This window comes from Melospiza melodia, chromosome 4 (assembly GCF_035770615.1).
Source record: "Melospiza melodia melodia isolate bMelMel2 chromosome 4, bMelMel2.pri, whole genome shotgun sequence".
Taxonomy (NCBI): domain Eukaryota; kingdom Metazoa; phylum Chordata; class Aves; order Passeriformes; family Passerellidae; genus Melospiza; species Melospiza melodia.
The window spans coordinates 56366560-56374720 of NC_086197.1; the positions used below are offsets into that span (position 1 = coordinate 56366560).

At 41.5% G+C, this 8161-nt stretch overlaps 1 protein-coding gene across 8 annotated transcripts in view; it reads right to left on the reverse strand.

Moving 5' to 3' along the window:
- Positions 1–7140, reverse strand: part of ATF7IP (activating transcription factor 7 interacting protein) — an 82134-nt gene extending 74994 nt beyond the window's left edge. For 4 of the 8 annotated variants that reach the window (XM_063154705.1, XM_063154704.1, XM_063154703.1 and 1 more), the window contains exons 1-2: positions 7033–7140; positions 5394–5498 (exon numbers count right to left, since the gene is read on the reverse strand). The gene's annotated coding sequence lies outside the window, so the exon portion shown is untranslated. Of the gene's footprint in view, positions 1–5393; positions 5499–6665; positions 6694–6752; positions 6823–7032 lie in introns of those variants that run through there. The other 4 variants (XM_063154707.1, XM_063154706.1, XM_063154698.1 and 1 more) reach the window with 3 other exon arrangements.
- Between the last annotated feature and the right edge of the window lie 1021 nt (positions 7141–8161).

Here is an 8161-nt window from a genome sequence, read left to right on the forward strand (position 1 = left end):
TCTCTTCCATTATTGATCGTTTTTGTTTTGTTGTGTGGGGTTTTATATGTTAATTAACATTAACTAGAAAAAACAGTTCTTACATTGATGAAATCAAGGAGAAACTACTACTTGTACACAATTCAACTGTTGTCTCTAAATACTATCTACTGAAATCCCTTTATATTCCTATTTTCACACAGGCCAGTACACTGATTTCAAGAAACATCTTGGCTCTCACTTGGGACATCACATATAAACACTAACTAAACTGCTGGGGGAAAGAAAAAGCTCATAATCACTAGACAAACAGCACAGAAGTTCAGAAAAGCAAAAGTCTGCACCACATTTAAGGACACTTCATTATTCCAAGCTTCTTGATGGTAGGACCAAAGAGGGAAATTTTCAGCGCACTGACTGAAGTCAGCAAGCATTTATATTAATGTGTTTAATGCATTTCTGAAAGAAACAAAAAACTTGAATGCAACTTCTTTTAAAAAAGACCTTATGGAAAGTGCAGCACGTTGGAAGCAAAGCTAGAAGTAAGATGGCAGCTTTTGGATTGTTTGGTTGGCGTTTTTCTTTTGACGGAGGAGAGGAGAAGGGATGAGTTTTTGTTCAGGAAATTGTTCAGGGTTTTTTTACCATAGCATTTTTTGACACTACCATGAAATTGAAGATAATACTTGAGACAACACAAAATGACAGTTGTTAAAATAATCTGTGTGTTTATTTTGTCTCCCATATCCATAGCCATATATTTAATGAAATCTGTGCATTGACTATGGGAGTTTACTTGAAAGCATTTCCAGAAACCGTACCTAGAAAAAGGAGAAGATTTTTCCTGTATTACAAAAATTCATGTTACCCACAACAAAAGTACCTCTATTAGTTGAGCTAAATATTTCTGAAAACACATTTTAAAAAGGTACTTTAATATTTCTGAAAACACATTTTAAAATAAGGTACTTTGCACCCAGCCACCTAATTCCCTAAATTCTCAAATGATTTGATGTTGGTTCATGAAAGAAGTAAGTGCTAGTAATTCCTACATGTAGTTCTTAAATTATTTGTAACAAGCATAGCTCAAAATATAACAAAAGGCATAGTTTACTTTCCAAAACAAAAGTTTTCCCAGAGAAACATAAAAGGTATTTATACAACATACATACATTTACACAATGTCGTGAATTCTTCCACTACAAAGGGATGCAAACTGACCTACAACTGAAAATCAGGCAGTTATTTAGCATGGTATAGTTAGTACCATGCTCTCAGCTACACCTGTAAGGGAGTCTTTACTTTCAGAAAAAACCCCTGAAAGATGGGGGGAGGGATGGAAAAGGGAGGGCAGACTTGCTGTTGAATATACAGGGAATTAAAAAAATATACACCAGCAGTGTTAAGCAAGATAAGGAGTGAGCAATGGAACTAGGGAATCCACGTTTCTTACAGATGGTAAATATTGTCTTGCTGTTTTTCACTCAGGTTATCACTGGTGCCTTACTACACCAAGCAAGTGAACAGTGGAAACTGGCCTATGCACTGACTGACAGCAAGTTATCCCCCCAAAACACCATATAATTTCAAACCTCCCTCACTACCAACACTAGTAGCTTCTCCTCACTCCAGCAAATTTTTTCACAAGATTTGCAGGTATTAACTATAATAATCATTAATTATTAATAATCACATTTGATGCTGACTATGCTTTATATTTACTGAAAACGAACAACTTTTCCAAGAACTACTAAGAACAATTGTCAATCAGTGTTCACATAAAACTGGGCTACTGTGCTAAAGATGAACAGGTTTCTTTTAAAAATTTTAGGGCTGTTGCACAATTTGAAATTGCAATTTTTCTTCTTAGGCAGAAAAATAACCTTGTTGGATACTTAAAAATTCTCCCAGCAGAATTTTTAAGTGTCATTTTAATAACCTTATCCACACAAATTTTTTTAAGTTTTATCCAAGCCTGAAACTTATGCCTGCATGCAAAGGGGAAGCTGCATGTAAGCACAGCCTCTGGTATTGGTACAGGCTGGGGCTGATAAACAGCTGGTGAACAGCCTTGCTGAGAAGGTCTTGGGGGGGTGCAGGTGGATCAGGGCTGGACATGACCCAGCAATGTGCACTTGCAGCCCAGAAAGCCAATTCTATCCTGGACTGCATCCAAAGCAGCATGGACAGCACAGTGAAGAAAGGAATGCTGCCTCTCTGCTCTGCTGAAACCCCACCTGCACTGCTCTGGAGTCCTCAGCACAAGAAGGACATGAACCACTCACTGCAAAGCTGGGCAACCAAGATGATTAGAGAGATGGATCACCTCTCCCAAGAAAAAATGCTGAGAGAACTGGGGTTGTTCAGTATGGAAAAGGAAAGGCTCTGTAGATACCTTAAGGGACCTTCCAGTGCTTGTAAAAGGAGTAAAAAAGAGCTGGAAAGAAACTTTTTACAAGGTCATGTAGTTATAGAATAAAAAGTAATGGATTCAAACTGAAAACCAGTAGGTTTAGATTAGATATTAAGAAAGAAATCCTTTTGTGTGAGAGCGGTGAGGCACTGTACTGTGAGGCGATTAAATTGGGAATGCTTCACCTATGTTAAGTTTTTGAGGTCAGGCTGGATGGGGCTCTGAGCAACCAGGTCTAGTGGAAGGTCTCCCTGCACACTGCAGGGCAGCTGGGAGCAGATGAATTTTAAGGTCCCTTGCAACCCAAATCATTCTATGATTATGATTTATTGTGCACCTACAGCATTTTGGCTTTTTTAACGTTATGTAATACAACACAAGATGAAACCACGAAATACAAAACTATGTAAAAGTCACATGCAACTGAGAAATCTACTTTCAACTTTGGTATGCTTTTTGGCCTACATATATTTCCAAAAAAACAGTCAAGGAAGAACAGAGCTAAGAACTAGAGTATTTATTAAAACCAGAATATGCAGTTTAAGACAAAAAAAAAAAACAAAACCAACTCTCCACACTAACAAAACAGACTCTCCTTTCTGAATCACGCTTCCATTGTTCACCACAATAAAAAAATAATAACGCATTCTGAAAATCCAGTATTTAGATAATGAATATCAGTACTTTTTATCTACAATGACACTCTCCTAGTCTAATATGTAGACTGATACTGTACTTCAGTTAAATGCTCTCAAAACTTACACGCTGTACGTATGAAATCAAGAATTTGACTACCATTACTATAAAAATACAAAAAAAAATTAGATAAAGCTGAACATGAATGAAAAATGAAAAACATCTAAAAATGCCACCAATAATACACAAAAGCTTTTCAGGCTAATAAAAACTAAGATTCTCACAATGCCATGTGAAATTATTCTCTCAACAGGATAACCAGAAGTCAAAAGTAGACACAAACTATGTTCCAGATCCTCCTAACCCAAGCATTCAAAATATTTTAAGTTACTTTCCTTGGCATCATCCAGTAAGCTTTAGTATCTAAACCAAGGCCAAAGTAGAGAAACTTTGACATTAGGTATTACACAATTCATATCTAAACCATATTCACTGATTAAAACAATCTACAGCTGACTTGACAAGAAAAATATGATTATAGAAATCACTTTAACTTTCTTTTAATGAACTATCAAAACAAACAAACAAACAACAACAACAACAAAAAAAGAACTTGACACACAACAGCCCTAGCTTACTCCCATCCTGTATTTGATTAAGTCACTGCTGCTTGATAAACAGCTTCTTACAGCACAGTGGAACTAGAAAAACTTTTTCATGCAGAACACATAGCACAGTGAGTAGAACTGAAACACCAGGACTTCAAATATACATCATGAAAACAGCATTTATGCTGATCAGTTTACAAACTCCCACTTATTTTATGTGAATAGGTCAATTCCTCAGAGTAACGTCAGGTACTAGAGAAAACCAAGGAGACCAATGAGCGATGTTCTGCAAAAATAACGTTAGATTTCATTGCATTTAAGAGCAGCATTAAATAAAAAACATCAAGGAGGGGAAAAAAAATCCCAGCTCCCCATACTCAAATATCTTAACAGTTTCGTAACTTACAACTTATTTTCTTCATTTATTACCTCTTATGAAAACTGCAATGAACACGTGTCATTGCCATAACTCGCAAATTAAAATTCATCACGTAAAGATGGAACTAACCCATAATACAAAAAAACCTCATCAGGAGTAGAATAAATACGAAAGAAGAAAAGCACTAACACGCAAACTATTGAGTAAGGACATACCGGTTTAAAGAATGTTTTGGCCTTACTGCTTATATCCCATAAATAAACTTCACATTTTTGCCACACGTATTGTTTCTGACAATTAAGCTGAAATACACCTAATGAATACTTACATCGTTAAAACATCTAAATAGTAAGAAATGATTTTTTTTACCTTACTTCGAAAACAAAATACAGTATTTGGCTTAATCAGATCCATTTCATGGTGAAAATATTTCTAGTTAGTAACAAGAAACACACGCAAATAGAAGGAAAATGAAAATTGAGTTACTAACAGCAAATCAGTACTTTAGAATTCACTGAACATGTAAAACATTTTTGTTTGCACCGAATTCAGTAAAATCAGTATTTAAGCTTTATTAACTAATAACTTTCATTAAGCTGTTCAGGCTCTTGCTTGGCTGGAAAAATCACCTTCCATGACGGTAGGAAAGCATATGCTTATGTGTTTTACGTCCTCACAGGAGGGATTACCAAAGGAGCTTTTATAGAGAAATTCACATGCTATAGTTAATGTTGGTTTTGTAAGTTTTTGAAATGAGTACAATAAGACAACCTACAGCTTAGGAAACGTGGCAAAAAAAGATGTATCTGTTAGAATCAGCATCTCCTTGAAAACAGACTTCAAATGGGGTAGAAGATAAATGGTTTCACAAAAAAGTCATCAAAATAACAATTTAAATTGATGCATATAATTATTGTTCAATCGTTTTACAAATGAACGGTACTGTGATTAGTTTTAAGTCTACACAACATCCAAAGCACTTTCAGTAAATTACTTCATAGAACAAAATACAACACTGTTCCATATTATCACAGAAAGCATCAGCTCAGCACTGCTACAGTTGGTAGAAAGGTTGCAGCTAATAAAAATACGGTTTACTTCAAGAAATATACTAAGTTCTCCAAACTAAAAATGTAACAAGAATCCAAAATTGTTAATATAAGGCTCCTTCGATTATACACACATAAAAATTTAACTTGGTAGTTCTGGAGCATATAAAATAATAATTGCTATATGTCAAAAATAACTAGTGGGTGCAGTTACCGCAATTCATAAAATGCATAAATCCTCATGAAATTGTTAACAAGTATATTTTACAATTGGCCTGACAAGAATCATTAGCCCCATTTCATAGATCTGAAACTGAAAAATTACCTACCCAAGATCACGTATCAAACAGCAGTGGTTTTTGTGTTTGGTTTCTTCTCTTCCAAGAAATTCTTAGTATCTGCAGCAACACTCTCCTTCATACCTTCCTGTAGGACTGCAAAAACCAGCACCTAATTAGAACACCACTTATTTTTTATATTGATAGCTGATGAGCGTGTACAGATTACATATTTATTCATTCCACATTTAAGCAGAGATTACAAACATTCTTCACTCTTCTGCTTTTAAAAATACGAACATAAGTATTATGAATTGTAACAAGCGCAAGCATGTATTTTAACTTGCAAAAGAGAGACAAATAGTATGCTTGTAAAATACTCTCATCTTGCAGAAATTAGTTCTAATAAACCTAGCTATAATAATGCTGCATTTTTTGTATAGTTTGGAATATTAAGCAAACATACCCATTAACATGCTCTTACTTCCACTGGTTAGCATAGCAAATATCTAGAGGTGTAAGTGATGTTTTTCTGTGCCTGAAGCCTGTATTTTTAAGCTCACTGACTGCTTCCTAGAATAGCAGAGCTGTTCACCCCTTTATTTTAAGCAGGTACTTTTCCATCAACGTTTCCATCCAACTTTTCTGCTAAGTCTACCTAGTCATGTGACGCTACTTAGAATGATTTCAAGATTACTGTTAAGAAATAAAATATCTTACTATCAGCATTTCCACTGAATATCTGCCAACGACTGCAAAATCCAGAAAGATGGATTTGCTAGAAGAAAAAACTACTCCAGGGCAGAGCGACACCAGGCCTCAGAATTAAAGAAAAAAAGCACTTAACTGGGAGAAGTTTGGATTTTTAAAATATTTAACCTTAAGGATGAGAAGAGGTTCGAATGTACCTTCTTTACTTAGCACATGGCTTAAACTCTTTTGCCATGTTTTGATGTGGGCGGCCATGACACCTCGAGGAGCCGCTTGGGCCTTGTTTACTGGTGACACCACACGAGTAAGCACAACTCGACCTTCTCTGTTCCCATATAGAAACTGTTTGGTTTCCAAGGAACAAGCATATCCATAAAGTACAAAAATTGTGCCCTGGTGTCTGCCAGTGTAAAAACACCACCAATACTTTCCCCACGTTGCGTCCACAGTCCATACGCTGCGATGTCCCACGCCCGCCGCGCCGGTGAGGCCCTTCCCGGCGGCGCCCAGCACCAACCACCCAGGCCAGGCCAGCCCATTTCCGGCAGGGAGCGAGGAAACGCTCTCGAAGCGCCCGACGCGCCCCTGTCCCACCCAAACACGCGCCCTCACCTCGCCTCGCCTCGCCCAGGCCGCGTGAGGCGGGGCGCGCCCATGCGGGTGCCCGCTGCTCCCGGTACGCGCCCCCGTCAGACCCACCTGTGCCCGCGCCGCCACCGCCGCCGCCAACGCGCGAAAGCAACGGGGACGCGCACGCGCGCCACCGCCGCTGCACTGGAGCCGGGTCACGTGCTCCCATGCATGCGCGTGTACAGCGCTGCAGCTTTCCGGCGCATGCGCGCTGTTGCTGCAGCCGCTGCAGCCGCCGCCGCTGCAGCCGCCGCCGCCGCCGCCGCGCGGAGCAGCGAGCACGGCCGCCGCTGTGCCGTGCCGTGCCCTGCCCGCCCGGCCCCCGCGCCCCGAGCGCGCCCCGCCGTACCTGCGCCCTCGCGTCCGCGGCAGCTCCCGCCCGAGCAGCCGCCGCCGCCGCTGCTGCTGCCGCCGCCGCTGTGGATTCAAACTCGCAACGCGCCCCGGGCACAAACACCGCCTCCCCCAGTCGCACACGCCGGGCCGCTATGCAAATGAACCCCGTGTCTCCTCCCCTCCCTCAGTTTGCCCCGCCCCCCCGTGGGCACAGGGGCCGGCAGTGGGGCGCTGCTCCGGAACCGGCCAATCGCAGGGCCGGCCATCTTGGTGGCATGCAAATAAGTCTCCGTGATATTTAAATGAGAAGTGGCCCCGCCCCTTGGCGCGCAGCCGTGCAAGGGTAGACGCATTAAGCGCCGGGGCGCGCTGCGGCCGCTGCCGCTAGGGGGCGCTGTGGAGCACCGAAGGGCGGTGCCGGGAGCAGCCGGCCCAACCCCCCCTCCTTCCTTCCTCCCTTGCCTCTCGCAGCTTCCCGCCACAGGAGCTGCAGGCTACGTGGCCCTGCAGCCTCTGTGACACCTTCGAAAGCCCGCCTGCAATCCGCCAGGCGGCTTTATCAGTGACCTGCAATGCTCGCTGCTCGTCCCTTATCACACCTCATGTCCCGCCTCTGGGCTAGGGCTGTGCCTGACCAAAGCCCAAGAGGTTTGGAGTTGTTTGATAATGCGCATTGAGATTCAAGAGTGCCAAGAAACCTAAGGGTGCCTGTTGGCTCTGCTTTTAGGTGAAGCTGAAGCACATGGGTTATCCTGGATGAGCTTCAGGTCAAAACGACAATTTCCCCATCCACCCTCCATTTCTGCCTCTGGCAAGGGGGAGAAAAACACACGGCCTGCTTTGACATGAGCTAGAACATTGTGTTCTTTGAACAGCCAAAGGCAGAACTGAGCAGCAGGTGGTCTGTGCCAGGAGGCATGGGTCAGGTCTAGGAGAGAGACCCATGGCTGTGCCCATGGAAGAGCACGTGTAGACTTCCCAGCAGAAATACCAGTCACCTACTAAGCTGGTAGTGGAGAATCATGTTCTTTCTCTGTTGAGGCATAGAAAGGTCACGTTCTTCCTGAACTGAAGGTGTGAAAAACATAACTTTATTTGTTTTCTTAGAAATTAAGCTAAATATAGATAAAACTAATGTCTGT